Raw genomic sequence first — 13,806 nt, forward strand, 5'->3', positions numbered from 1 at the left:
ACTGATGACAAGCACTAGGAACCAAAGTACATCTCTATATCATCATCTCATTAACATGGTCATCAAAGGTAAATTGATGAGCATACCTCACAGTGTAATGCCGGTAGAATGCGCCAATCTTAGTCAGTGGCTCAGACTACAATCAATCATTAACCATGTTGGAATTGACTACTACCTCCGAAGACATCACCAAGGGAGTAGTATTACTAGCAGGAACCATGCCAACTGCTGGCTCACCAATATCACAAATGATCTTTGATACAACATCTCTAGTCTCTGTGCCATCAGTACTAGAGGCCACCACCATGTCAAGCATACCACAACAATCTGCTGCAACACCCAATTCAACTGATCTCGACTCTAGTGGGAATGAACCCGATATGCCAATGTTAGTATCAAGGATGGATGCATTCCCATCTCCACTATCTTTGACAATCTCGACCATGGACATCCTCAGATCACCAGACACCACAGCTTGTGAATGTACAGAATCTGGTAAAGACTGTAGTCGCTCTAACTCCATGGTCACCTTAGCCAAATGAAATTGTGACTCCTTGAAAGCCAACTGTGCACTCTCAAGAATCTCAGAAGTCACCTCGAGCTGCTGAGTAAGCTCACTCACCTCATCTTCCTTGGCCAATAATGCTTCGTATGTTGTACTCCCCCATTCCATAAGATAATCTTTGTCGGCTACCAACTGCATATAATTCTGTCTCAGAATCCTAATAGCCTCCCATAAAGAGTAGATCTCTGTCAAGGAAAGATAACTGCCTCCTTGCTCATCACTAGTAGGAGACCCCCATCCATAAACTGCTAACAACTGGCGAGCGGCATCAAAATGTTCGCATGCAATAGCAATGTCTTGCTTGCCAACTCTCAGCTGACTAGACACATGATTGTGCCGATTGGTCGAACTCCTATACTCTATCCCTGGTACACTGTCCAAAGAAGTAACCTCAAAATAGCTATCATCTGTAATACTCAGATCCTGGGACTCTCCTGTAAACTCTATCATCTCTGAAAAATCATCAACATGTGACCTGACTGTAAAAGAAAACTGAGTCCCTGCTATATGTGCTAACTCCTGAATTGAGCTCACCTCAAGACAAAGCTCGTCCACATGTCTCTCAGAATCCTGGAGAGCCAACTGAATACACACCAAGGAATTCTGAGTATCCTCTAGCTCATGAGAAAACCGTTCAACCTCCTCCTCCTTCAATGCATCTAAATAGATCCCTACAAGATTAAGGAGATGATCACGATCTGAAAGTAGGTGTATGTAACTTACCTTCATTGCCTCCATGCCTTCCTTGATCTTCTATAAGTCATCACAAGAAGAACCTATTGTGACTCCTTTCTGTCTCTCCTGCAGTTGAATCATCCAAATGTGATTCTCAATCAATCCATGCATCCTGTCATGATGAGATAAAGCTGCAAAAATATCCTTGTCCCCTGTCTTCAGCTGGCTTGCCAAACCAAGTGAAGAACTACTAGCCTCTATCTCATGTGAAGAAGCATCCAACTGTGTCTGATACTCATTTTTTGCAAAGTCCTGAATGCTCACTTTTTGATCAACTATACTATCCTCAAACATGACAGTATCCTCAACTGCTGTAACTTCATCTAGTCCAATTGTGCTGTAATCACTATTAGTGTCAATCACGCAATCCGGTGAGCTTGTGATATCACCTTATGCACAACATCTGTAACCCCTTCTACCTGTGAAGATGATGCAGATAAACCATTACTTGAAGATGTGCTAATGTCTCCTTGTATCGAATTAGCATGTCTGTTAAACTCCTCATACAAGTTTTTGCCTGTCATAGGGAAGGCACGATCCTTAGGCCTATCAAAACATTCAATCAATCTCTCCTTAAACTCCACATATGAGTTAATGTGTGCATGACCCATAGTGACCATACCATGATGCCACCACTCGTGTGCTAACCCATCTAGGTGAATTGCTGCATACTTAATAGCTTCTTCCTCAGGCATATGGTTCATTTGAAAGTATGTGTCAAGCCTTTGAACCCAAGCTCTTGCTGTAGACTTCCCCGAGCCATCATAATATGGTAACTGAAGTTTCCCTACTTTCTTCCGTAGCTCATAGCTTTGGTTCTTGTCATGTCCACGTGGCATATGCTTCATCCGCACATCTATATATTCCCTAAAGGTAATTGCAGCAATAAAATCTGGACCTCCGGCTTCCCAATCTCTCCTCAACTAGTCCTGTATATTAGTGATCTGGGGCTCTAGTACGAGCTGCTCTGGAGTTCTAGGAGGAAATGTGGCAACCATGGGCCTTGAACTCACTATCCTAGTTTGCTGGGGTGCATGACTGAAATTGTTCCCAACTTGTTCGCCTCCATGATGTGTCCCATCTTGATTATTACCACTCTGGTTATTACCATTCTGATTATTTCCTCCACCCACATTAGCATTCAACCCCATTTGACAAGCCATCATCTGCATCATAAGCTCAAATCTTTGACTTTGTTCCTGTGCTCTTTGCTCTGCTGATCGCTATCCCTGTGCTAAAGTGTCTAATAACTGTAAGAATCTTTCATTTCCCTGATCTGGACCGACATTCATTTTGTCAAACATTTTTTTCTCTATCTGGCTATTCCAAATTCCCTATAAGACCTCCACAAGATAGCAGGACTTATAGCTCTGATACCACTGTAATAACTCCAATAGGTTATAACTTCTTCAAACACCAAAGATCTTTATACTTCAGTTGTTTGACATTTCATCAAACACTTTGCAAGCAAGCTCTGATACCACTGTAATAAGCCACCTCAAATCTGCTCTCAAAAATGCTGATGAAAGCTGAAGGAATTTTGTCAAACACTTTGCATACAAGGGGTCATATGACTAATATAACTTTTCAGATTGCTACAATAACTCTTGTTTTGATTTGCATCAAAGAGAATGCTTACAAAAGACTCTAGATTTGTCTAAACAATGACCTAACATGAATGTGCAACTAATTTTGGCAATATTCAATACAAATATGTGACTTAAACTACTTACAATATGCAGCTACAGCAACTAGTGATTATGACAAATACTTTGGATGCAACCTAAGATGGCATTATGCACTTACAACCAAGTGGCATTAATATAAACACTTAGTATGCAAAATTATGACATTGTTTATGCCAAAAAGAGAACTTACAGCGAATTGAGATTTTGTCAAACAATTGGCATGCAAACTAATAAGTTGATCATCAAACTCTAGGTTTGCAATATAGATAGTCTAAAAATTACAATGCTCTTTCAATTGCAAAATTCTTGCCTTCCTTTGATACCAATAATGCCAAATGGCAAACAAAGACAAGTACAATATGAAAATAGTGAAGTACTGATGCTATATTTTGTACTCAGCTGAAAACCTACATTTCTCAAAAAATATGCCAAATGAGAAGTGAAGAACCTGATTGTAGATGGCTGTAATAATTTTCTACAATGTTGCCCCTTCTGCTTTGCTTTTTCCGATTTGCTTTTTCGACTGCTTTTTCAGATTCGCTTTTTTGAACTACTTTTACGGATTGCTTTTTTCGCCTGCTTTTTGATTCCACTTTTTTCGGGCTGCTTTTTCGATTCTGCTTATTCGGGCTGCTTTTTCGTATCTGCTTTTTTCAGACTGGTACCCTGTTGAATTTGAAGACCATATCTTTCAATGGTGTCAAGATTTTCAACTTGAAGGGATTTCGTCCTTCAAACAATTGAGACATGATCTCCAGAAATTTTTCCAAGCATACTTAAAAGAAGCTCTTCTATTTCTTTTATAGTGTTCTCACAAGGGCTCCATCCTTCGTTTTCTCAATGTGGGATAAAACATAACTCCCTTTATGTAACTTATGTCTCCAATGTGTTATAAAATAAAGGGGACTCTTTTAATTTAAATATTTCCCACAAACTATAGTCTATGCATTAATAAAGTTAAATATTTAAATTTAACTTTATAAAATAGCTTTATCAATGCATAACAAATCTTATCAGTGATAAACAAGTCTTCTTGTCAATTTTAAACAATTACCATTGACATATTGTTGCTACTGGATGTCCGCCCATGCCCAAGATGACTTACTATAAAGAGTAAATATGCCCAAAGTTGCCTCAAAACCCCTCAGAAAAATTTGCAATTGAAACTATCTAGGCCAAATGGCCTCTAAGTTCCATTAATGTCTTGGTTAGTCTACGGGACCGTGGGGAAATAGGCTAACGACAACATCATGCTATGAATGGTAAAAAGGGGGCATTACAAACTTGCAGGAGGTCAATTGGGGGCTTATGACTCTTGGAATATCATGATGCATCAGCCTATTTCATTGAAGAGGAGAAGAAATCACATTCAACTCTTAAGTGCAACTATTGGACTGCAGGTTCCCTCCAAAATTCTACATTTACATCTTTCACTTGCTAGTTTTCTTCTTTTTAAGGATTTTTCGCCTTGGGTTAAAATTCAGATATGTAGTTCCAAGAATTAAGAACATTTTGGCCATATGTTTTATGACTTGTTCAAAATTTTATTTCTTGTATTAGTGGCATTTATTATCAAAGTCAGTCAGTTTTGATCAGTATTGCCAAATATAATTCAAAGCTCCTTTACTCATTCATGTTAACTCCTTGATTGATAAGATTATTAATCTGTTGTTATTTCACTAGCATTAACTTGTTGGTGAGTCTCTTGTGTGTGATTGAAGTAAATATCATTCACATTGATAATAGAAAACACAGCCTACATGATGTCTATAAATCTACACAAAGTACTAACCTAGATAGAACAACCTTCTCAAAGGTCATAAGAATATACTTCTGCTAGGTTATATGAAACTTACAATGAGGTTTTTTTTTTACAACAGTGACATAAATTTTAAATAAAAAATGACTCCTTGCAAGTAAATTCCCCTCTGAAGTGTTTAATTCATATTTTAATTGTTAGAACATATTATTGCGAACTGTCTGTGGCACGCCCCAAATAATGTACTAAGACTAGGTAAAAGTTATTTTTATCAGTGGAAATGTGGTCTGGTAAAAATGTGAAATATCATGTTGAATCTTGGAGAGGTTCCATTTTACGAAGTACATAAAAATGGTGTACTTCTATTTGGAAGTCAGTTCTGGAAGCTCTTCAAGAAACACAAGCTGAAAGTCGCTTAAAAAAGACCCGATTCTCAAATGTTATATCGTTCTTAATCTTACTGTCCTCTACAGGGGCTTCTAAAATTTTCTTCCCTTTCTTTGGTGTCTTTCTCAGGTGCAGACTTGAAATTTTCCTAAGGTCTACAGAACTCTTAATCCCTGAATACTTACTAGCTGCCTCGAAGATCCACTTGAGCTCTATGGTCACCCAGCCGACTGTCTCCTAGTATTACATAATTGAATTTAAGAGAGGTACATAAAATTTTACTAGATTTGTTAGAACTCTATCATCGTATTGAACAGTACATGTTCACTCTATGATTTGCTAATCTTTGAATTTTGTTAAGCAACTCAGATGCTACGAGACATTCTGAAGAACCAATAACAATACAAAAAAGTGACCGAGCCACTGTACAACATGCCTGGTCTCTCACTGGGTTATGTGTGTTCTCAACTGCTAAATTTTGTCGCAAAATTGTAGCAAACAGCGACAATATTTTTTTTGCTATGTGGCCCAATCTGTGTTGTTGCTATAAGATATATTGCAGTTATATCAAAATCTTCTTTTGTTTTTGTCATTCAATTTTCAGTAGAGGTCATCGTTGGCATGCTTTAGCATATCTATTATGAAAAAAGGTACCATTAGATTTAATGGATCTATCTCAAGTGTAAGATTGAGTAGAAACATAACATTTCCCAAACTGTACATTGGTGCCAGAGAATTTGTAGTTTCTCAATTACACTGTATTGTCAACTAATAAGGTTTCCATTGTACAAATCCCTTGCATAATCCAATAACAACTGTAACAAACAGATTTTCATAACAAATTAAAGGTTATCTGGAAAGAATTTTCCTCAACTAACTATTGAAACAAAATATCTTGAATTCTTTTTCATGAGAAATTAACTGATATTAACTACTAATGATTAAATGAGATAACAAAACCAAACTGAAAGAACTGTAATAACGATCATCTAAAATAACTATAATAACGATTAACTGAAACAACTATAACAATGATCAACTAAAACAACTGTAACAATGATCAACTGAAATATCGATTTACCATCTTTCTTTGCATAAAGTAAATTAAATTGATAAAATGAAATAGAAAGAGGAACATATGAGAAGTAATTGGCGAGCCTTTAATTGGTTGTGCAAGCCTTGACTTTTGGTAAGAGGAGAAGCATTGACTTAGGCTTAACCTCCCAACCTCAGACCATATTCATCCCAATACAATCTATTTAATAGAAAGGCCCTCCCTACCTTGAGATCAGGCTTGGGATACTTTTAATCCAGCCACCTAAGCATTCTGATGTTTAGAATGTCTGGACAGTTATAGAGGGACATGTCTGAATAACTAGCACTACTGACATCAAGTGATCATAGATAGCAAGCATGCCTTTAACGACCTTGGCCAAGGTTTTCTAATGGGTTCAATGGCCCGATCACCACTGCTTGACTTGATGACAGGGGAACAATAAGTATGAGCATGCATGAGCTATTAAATGATTTTCCTTTAAAAATAATTTAGAATTGTTATATCATGTCTGATTCTTATTTACATGATATTGCAGATTTCTATCTCACCTCTTTCTTGGCTATACAGTCGAGTGAGTCTCCGGTGTTAGAATTTCAGAGCGACCAGCTCTTTCTGTTGATCCTCAACTGATATAAGAATATTATATGTTTCCAACTTATCATATTTCTATGATCTGAGAAATGTAACTTTAAGACTTGCAGAATAAATACCATTTGATTCTAACATTCAACGGCATAATAAAGATATGATATCATGTCATGGATATAATACAATCTGGAAATATAATTGAGTCTTGGCTGGATGCTATCAATCAACCCCCCTTCACCGAAGAACTCTGGTTGCAGACTTAGTGCGGTTACTAATCATGTGCTTTAGCAAGGAAAATATATAATGAGATGGTAAATCACGGCAAGGAAATATGCAAAGGGATATCGAGTGTAATAATGCAGAGATATGTCGTGAGTAATAATGCCCATGGTCTTTCATGGCTTCATAATATAAAGAAGTATTCGGAAAAACTTTTGGCTTTCAAGAAGTCGTAACTTAAAAAGAAAAGGACTTGGCTTCTTGAACGCCACTATGCTAAATGTGCATTTCGATTTCTAGCAAGAATTTGAATAAATAAGAAAAAAGATTTGAAGGTTATAAATCAAGGATAATTATAATATATGTATCTACTTGCATGTATATGTACTTATGAGGTGGCATCATATTATTTATTTTATAAAAATAATATTATGGTGTCACCTTTATTCCTATGTCTATGTGCACATACATAAATATACCTTATAATGATGTGGTGGAAAAGTCAATCAAAAACTATTTGAGGTCCGCATTATTTTTAATTAAAATAATTAATATTTTAAATATTTATTTAATAGCTCACGTGGGTCCCCTGATGTTCAAGTCGCTAGGTCCTTACAAGACAATTAAAGGTCATACTTGTCAACCCGATAATTGGACTAAGCTAGTACCCCATTCTGTTGATCCCGTTTAGCAATGTTTCTCCCCTTCACCTTCTCCTGCAATCACCTGTGCAATATTTCCACGATAATAACAAGTTCCATGATAAATCCTTAATAACATTTAATGTAGATAAGGAATTTAATTATTAACCATAATTCCAAAATCAAGCAACTGCTAATCATCACATGACAAAACAATGGATAATGACTATCATCATTAAACAGTTAACATAATGAATACAACGGATATATTTAACCACTCTTTTCACATGATTATGAAAGAAAATCCATTCAATCCAACGGCTAAAAATAAATTTAAATTAAGTCAAAATTTGAGATGTAACAACACTTTCCCTTATTGAATTATGTACCTCCATTAAACGGGTACTTTAACTTGTTAGCAATTTTCTGGTAACGAACTCAATTGTTCCATTGTTTATTGTTCAGCGTGTATCATTTCAGTTCTGATATTTCTTATATTATATATATTTTCAATCAGTTTTTTATAAGCCAAATTCTAAAACCAGTCTATTTGTATAAGAAGATCAGTTGTCTCACTTGACGCCTTCTGGCTTGCCTATAAAATGGTTTAGTTAGAATGATATAACATGCTTATTCAAGTTTCTCTTCTATTTCTCTTTTCCTTCCTTTCCTCCTCTTCTTTTGGCTATGTATCCCTTCAAAACTTTTTCTCTAGTGTTTTACTCTTAGAGGAACAGATTAGACCATCTGATTGACAGTCCTATTAATCTTATCCATGTGTAGTTATTTATGCTGAAATATCTATAGATACTATGGTGATGATAAAAAAGGATGTAAAGGTTGAGGCTCCAATATATACAGAAATTTAATGTATTTATCATATGGAATAGGTTGCGAATCTCCTTCTTCTTAAACAATTCCTAGCTATGATACTGACTTCCTTACTACCCTTGGATATTACATTGTTTAGAATATCCTAATTTTTCTTCTGTGTTGCGAGCATGTAAATTCAGTACCTAGTTCGAGACGATTTCCATTATACATATTTTGATGCATATGGGTGCAGTGTGATTATGTACCAAGCAGTAGACACTAAAAGCCTCGTTTTCCCTGTCATTTTAACTTAAGTTTCGTTACATGTTTCAACGATCTGAAATATCACCTTTCTTCAAATTATGGATTTTATGCAATGTTTTGAGTAAATAGCTTTGCTTCTATGGATGCTTATTGCTTGATCTCTGCTTCCACGATATTAATTGACTACTGTTTCTTTGTATCCAGAACTATGGGGCATTTTATGATCTACAGGGTGCAGGACTCATTGGGGTTAAATTGATGGGCTTGAAACACGGGGAAACAGATTTGTCATCAGGAATCTGGAGATATCAAGTTTCGTCTTAAATCTTTTGATGTTGCCTGTCTTTGCCGCAAAGTGAAATCCTCGTTTCAGTCAGTTTTGGAAAGAAAGCAAATTCATTACTTGCAATTGACTCTTTTTTTTGTAATAGATTTTACCAGCATAGGTATTTGGACATGAATCATAATTTACCAAGAAGTTATCATTCTACAACAGTCTGATGTAAAATAGTATGTAATGCGATTTCATCTAGTTTTGTTGTTTTGTGATTGCATGACAGATTGGATTGCACGGTGAAAAGTTGCGATTTTATAATGGTAAGACCACTGCTGGGGCACAGTGGGCTACAGGAGCACATATACCCAAGAATCAACCTATGATATGGTACAAGGTTGAAAAACCATTCCTTTCTAATTATCTTCATGCTCTTCACTACAAATTGTAGTGAATGGTAACTTTCCTTAGACAATTGACCTCAGTATTCAGAATACTTGTCTATTAAAGGTTAATGAATATGTTGATGGATTAGTCTGGTGTTATAGAATCTTTTAATACCTTACTCCATTAAAGCATAAACATCTAATGGCTTTTTTCAATGTCCAGTAAAGCCAACTAGCTTTGTAGATTTAGTATATAATGAAGATATAAATAGATTCAGTGTTCTTTATGAGTAGCAAGACAAGCTCGAGAAGAGGGATAAGATGTACAAGTTCTCTTATACTTCTGAGAGGCTTTACTGATTATTGAAATTTTACGGGTCAAGGACAATTATTCTCCACTCTCCAACTTTGGCAATGACTAACCAGTTGAAACACGCGAAAACAAAAATGGATAGGAATTTGGATTATAGTTGTCTTTATTGGTAGCTTCTCAAAAAGTTCTTCGTCAATGCATTGCTAATCTTCAATTTGTGACATGTTAATCTATATATATCTCTGTCTAGACTGAACTAACAGGTTTTAAACATAATTTATTACAAAAAGAACAATATGCCACTTTTTAGGACAATGGAATCCATTTTGACATTCTATTCACAAATGATGTCGTGGGTTTGATTGACAGACCACTTTTGATGCACCAGAAGGTGCTGATCCTGTTGCATTAGACATGTCTTCCATGGGCAAGGGAATTGCATGGGTGAATGGACAGGATATTGGGCGTTATTGTCCCAGCAAACTTGCTCCTGAGACTGGGTGTACCGAAACCTGTGATTATCGAGGATATTACGATCCAGAAAAATGTGTAAGAAATTGTGGCAAACCATCGCAAACACTGTAAGAAATCTAACATGCCCAATTCTAAAAACATCAGGTTTTCATAATCCATGAAATATGACAACAGAGCTTTTCGAAAGCAATAGTGTAGAAGAATTTGATTTGTATCTACACAAAAGCGATACATATTTACAAAAATCTTCTACACAAATTTTCCGAAAGTTTTTTGTTTCTGTCAGAGGTCAAACCCTAACGTTACCTGTCACCGTGTTTGAAATGGAATTTTCAACTTTGGTTTGTTTAGACATGGTGTACAAATCTCTCTTTTCACTGACACATTTCTGATGTATTTGGGATCTCTTTGCATACTAATTAACGCTCACAATCAATGGATATGTTCTTTATTCCTCAGATATCATGTTCCTCGTTCATGGATTAAGCCAACTGGCAACGTACTCATGCTCTTTGAAGAGGAAGGTGGGAAACCTAGTCAAATCTCATTTATGACGCAGACTGTAAAGAATTTGTGTGTTTGGGTATCACAAACCCATCTTCCACCAGTGGATTCATGGAAATCAAACTTAAAAATTAGAGCAGAGGAGATTAAACCTAACCCGGAGCTTCAACTGAAATGTCCATCAAATGGGCAAGTCATCTCGTCAATAAGTTTGCTAGTTTTGGAAAGCCCAATGGGGAATGTGGGAGTTTCGCACATGTTGCTTGCAAGACCGCTACTGCAATGCCCATTATACGCCAGGTTATACTCAATGATTAATTCTACCAATTGCGTTCAATCAAAATTTTAAACTTAGAAACAACACTACGAGAATGTACCTGCAGCATTTTCTTGAATTCTATTTGTTCTCTCTAACATTTCTTTGGCCTGTTTTGCAGGCATGTATTGGACGTGCAAGTTGTTCTGTGGAGGTTCCTGAAGAGAAATTTGGAGATCCTTGTGCGGACACTACTAAGACATTGTCAGTTGAAGCTATCTGCAGCTGATTGCATGTGTTCTTGGGAAATCTCTTTACAATGTCAATATCAGTTGACAGGGAAAAAAATCTTGGCCCTGAGAAAAGGCAAGTCCTGAGAAAGATGTAATTATCTGTACGACAATCAATAAAAAGCCTTGGATTTATTTTTGACCAAATCATGATGTCTTGGTGTACGTTTGAAGTGGACTAAAATTCTTGTGATCTTGGTATCAGGATTTAGCTGAATAGTTTTGGAGTCAAACTCATTGAGTCATTAAATGAGTAGTGGTTTACACAAACTCATTTCTCACCTGTGTAAATTCAAGGTGAAGCACTTCCAAGAGGTCACCCATCTAGATGCTTCATCTCTGCCAAGTGTTCTATTCATTGTCATGAGAGAGGGGTTTGTGAAAACTATTAATCATGAAATATGAGTCAATAAGTTTGACTACAAAACTACACTTAAATCATGTTAATTTATTCTAGAAAATGTTTCCTACTTATCAACTAAAATTCTCTCAATAACTTTATTTATTTATAATTTGTGTAAACTTTTGAGATTGAATTGATCACTTCAATGTCTATATTTTTTAATTACTAATGCAATAGAGACTTGGATAAATCATATTATTCTTAAATATATATAAAATAAAATTCACTATATGTTAGAATAGATACTTATATACATTAAATTATTTTTAAATATCCATATAAAATAAAACTCAGTAAACATATATTAATACATATGAAAAATATTTGATTAATTAATATTGAGAGACATTTCATACCATGTGTCCCAAAAAATATTAACTATGACTTAAATTAAATCACAAATTTGATATAGTATGCATTGAAACCAAAATTGCACTAATGAAACATAATTTGGCCTTAACAACATATTTTGACAGAATTATGTCCATATGTGAGGATATGCTAAGTATCAAAGCATGCGCACACAACTAAAATGAGACAAAATACAAAAAAATAGATCACCATAACACAATATTTTTGTGTCCATTAGAAAACCCTCAAAATCAAACTAGTTTCCTCATAGGGAGAAACCCCACTCAATAACCTATATCTTTATTGATTCAATAAGCACCAGCTCTTACAATTTGTTTAGCAACACCTACTATAAGGAGCACCAACCCCTCTCCAAGTATTACAATTGATATAATATTCAAATCATTAGTGGTCTCACAAGTCTATTAACAACTTTGCAGTCATGAGATCAATAGTAATATAAGATTTTCAATGAATCTAATATAGATACAACGTTGTATGTAAAAACATAGACACCCATATTGCACTCTTCTTGCACGCATGCCTACATTCCTATATAGAAGGAAGAGACGAAAAATATTTGATTAATTAATATTGAGAGACATTTCATACCATGTGTCCCAAAAAATATTAACTATGACTTAATTTAAATCACAAATTTGATATAGTATGCATTGAAACCAAAATTGCATTAATGAAACATAATTTGGCCTTAACAACATATTTTGATAGAATTATGTCCATATGTGAGGATATGCTAAGTATCAAAGCATGCGCACACAACTAAAATGAGACAAAATACAAAAAATTAGATCACCATAACACAATATTTTTGTGTCCATTAGAAAACCCTCAAAATCAAACTAGTTTCCTCATAGGGAGAAACCCCACTCAATAACCTATATCTTTATTGATTCAATAAACACCAGCTCTTACAATTTGTTTAGCAACACCTACTATAAGGAGCACCAACCCCTCTCCAAGTATTACAATTTATATAATATTCAAATCATTAGTGGTCTCACAAGTCTATTAACAACTTTGCAGTCATGAGATCAATAGTAATATAAGATTTTCAATGAATCTAATATAGATACAACCTTGTATGTAAAAACATAGACACCCACATTGCACTCTTCTTGCATGCATGCCTATGTTCCTATATAGAAGGAAGAGATTTAACATTATAAAACTTAACAAAGTACATGTGTCTTCATAATTACCCCATGTTACAATAAATGAGCCTGACTTGGGGTTTTAAACAAAAAATCATCTATCACACAACAAAAATTGTTAAAGAACTAATCCGACCCACGAGTCTTTTGAGAAAATATTATTGACACAATTATTTTGCACAATAGATCCACTTCAGGTTAATTAAAACTATTTTATTAAGCTTTCACAAGCCACAAATTGTTTTTACAAAACTATCCTCAAGGTTTTATGCAAAAGCAACCAATCGTTGACAGAATTTTGAACAATCGACATTAAGGATTTTTCATTCAAGAACCTCATTGTATGTACAAATAATAAAGCACATTTGTCTTCATAATTACCCCATGTTACGATAAATGAGCCTGACTTGGTGTTTTAAACAAAAAATCATCATTCACACAACAAAAATTGTTAAAGAACTAATCTGACACACGAGTCTTTTGAGAAAATATTATTGACACAACTATTTTGCACAATAGATCCACTTAGGGTTAATTAAAACTATTTTATCAAGCTTTCACAAACCATAAACTATTTTTACAAAACTATCCTCAAGATTTTATGTAAAAGCAACCAATCGTTGACAGAATTTTGAACAATCGACATTAAGGATTTTCCATTCAA

General features: G+C 35.1%; 1 long non-coding RNA gene and 1 pseudogene across 2 annotated transcripts; one reads left to right on the forward strand and one right to left on the reverse strand.

Moving 5' to 3' along the window:
- LOC149528155 (beta-galactosidase 8-like) overlaps window positions 1-11,212 on the forward strand; it is a 31,497-nt pseudogene extending 20,285 nt beyond the window's left edge.
- LOC149528156 (uncharacterized) lies at window positions 7,515-11,186 on the reverse strand. Of its 2 annotated transcripts, XR_016358490.1 has the most exons (3): window positions 11,045-11,186; window positions 10,825-10,944; window positions 7,515-7,724 (listed from the first exon to the last, which is right to left on the reverse strand). It is a non-coding gene; the product is annotated as an uncharacterized LOC149528156 (long non-coding RNA). The 2 variants fall into 2 exon arrangements; XR_016358489.1 differs by lacking the exon at window positions 7,515-7,724 and having other exon boundaries at window positions 9,815-10,944.
- Window positions 11,213-13,806: the final 2,594 nt, after the last annotated feature.

The sequence above is a fragment of the Cupressus sempervirens genome, chromosome 11 (genome assembly GCF_028749045.1).
Source record: "Cupressus sempervirens isolate cs-2001-9-10 chromosome 11, ASM2874904v1, whole genome shotgun sequence".
NCBI classification, from domain to species: domain Eukaryota; kingdom Viridiplantae; phylum Streptophyta; class Pinopsida; order Cupressales; family Cupressaceae; genus Cupressus; species Cupressus sempervirens.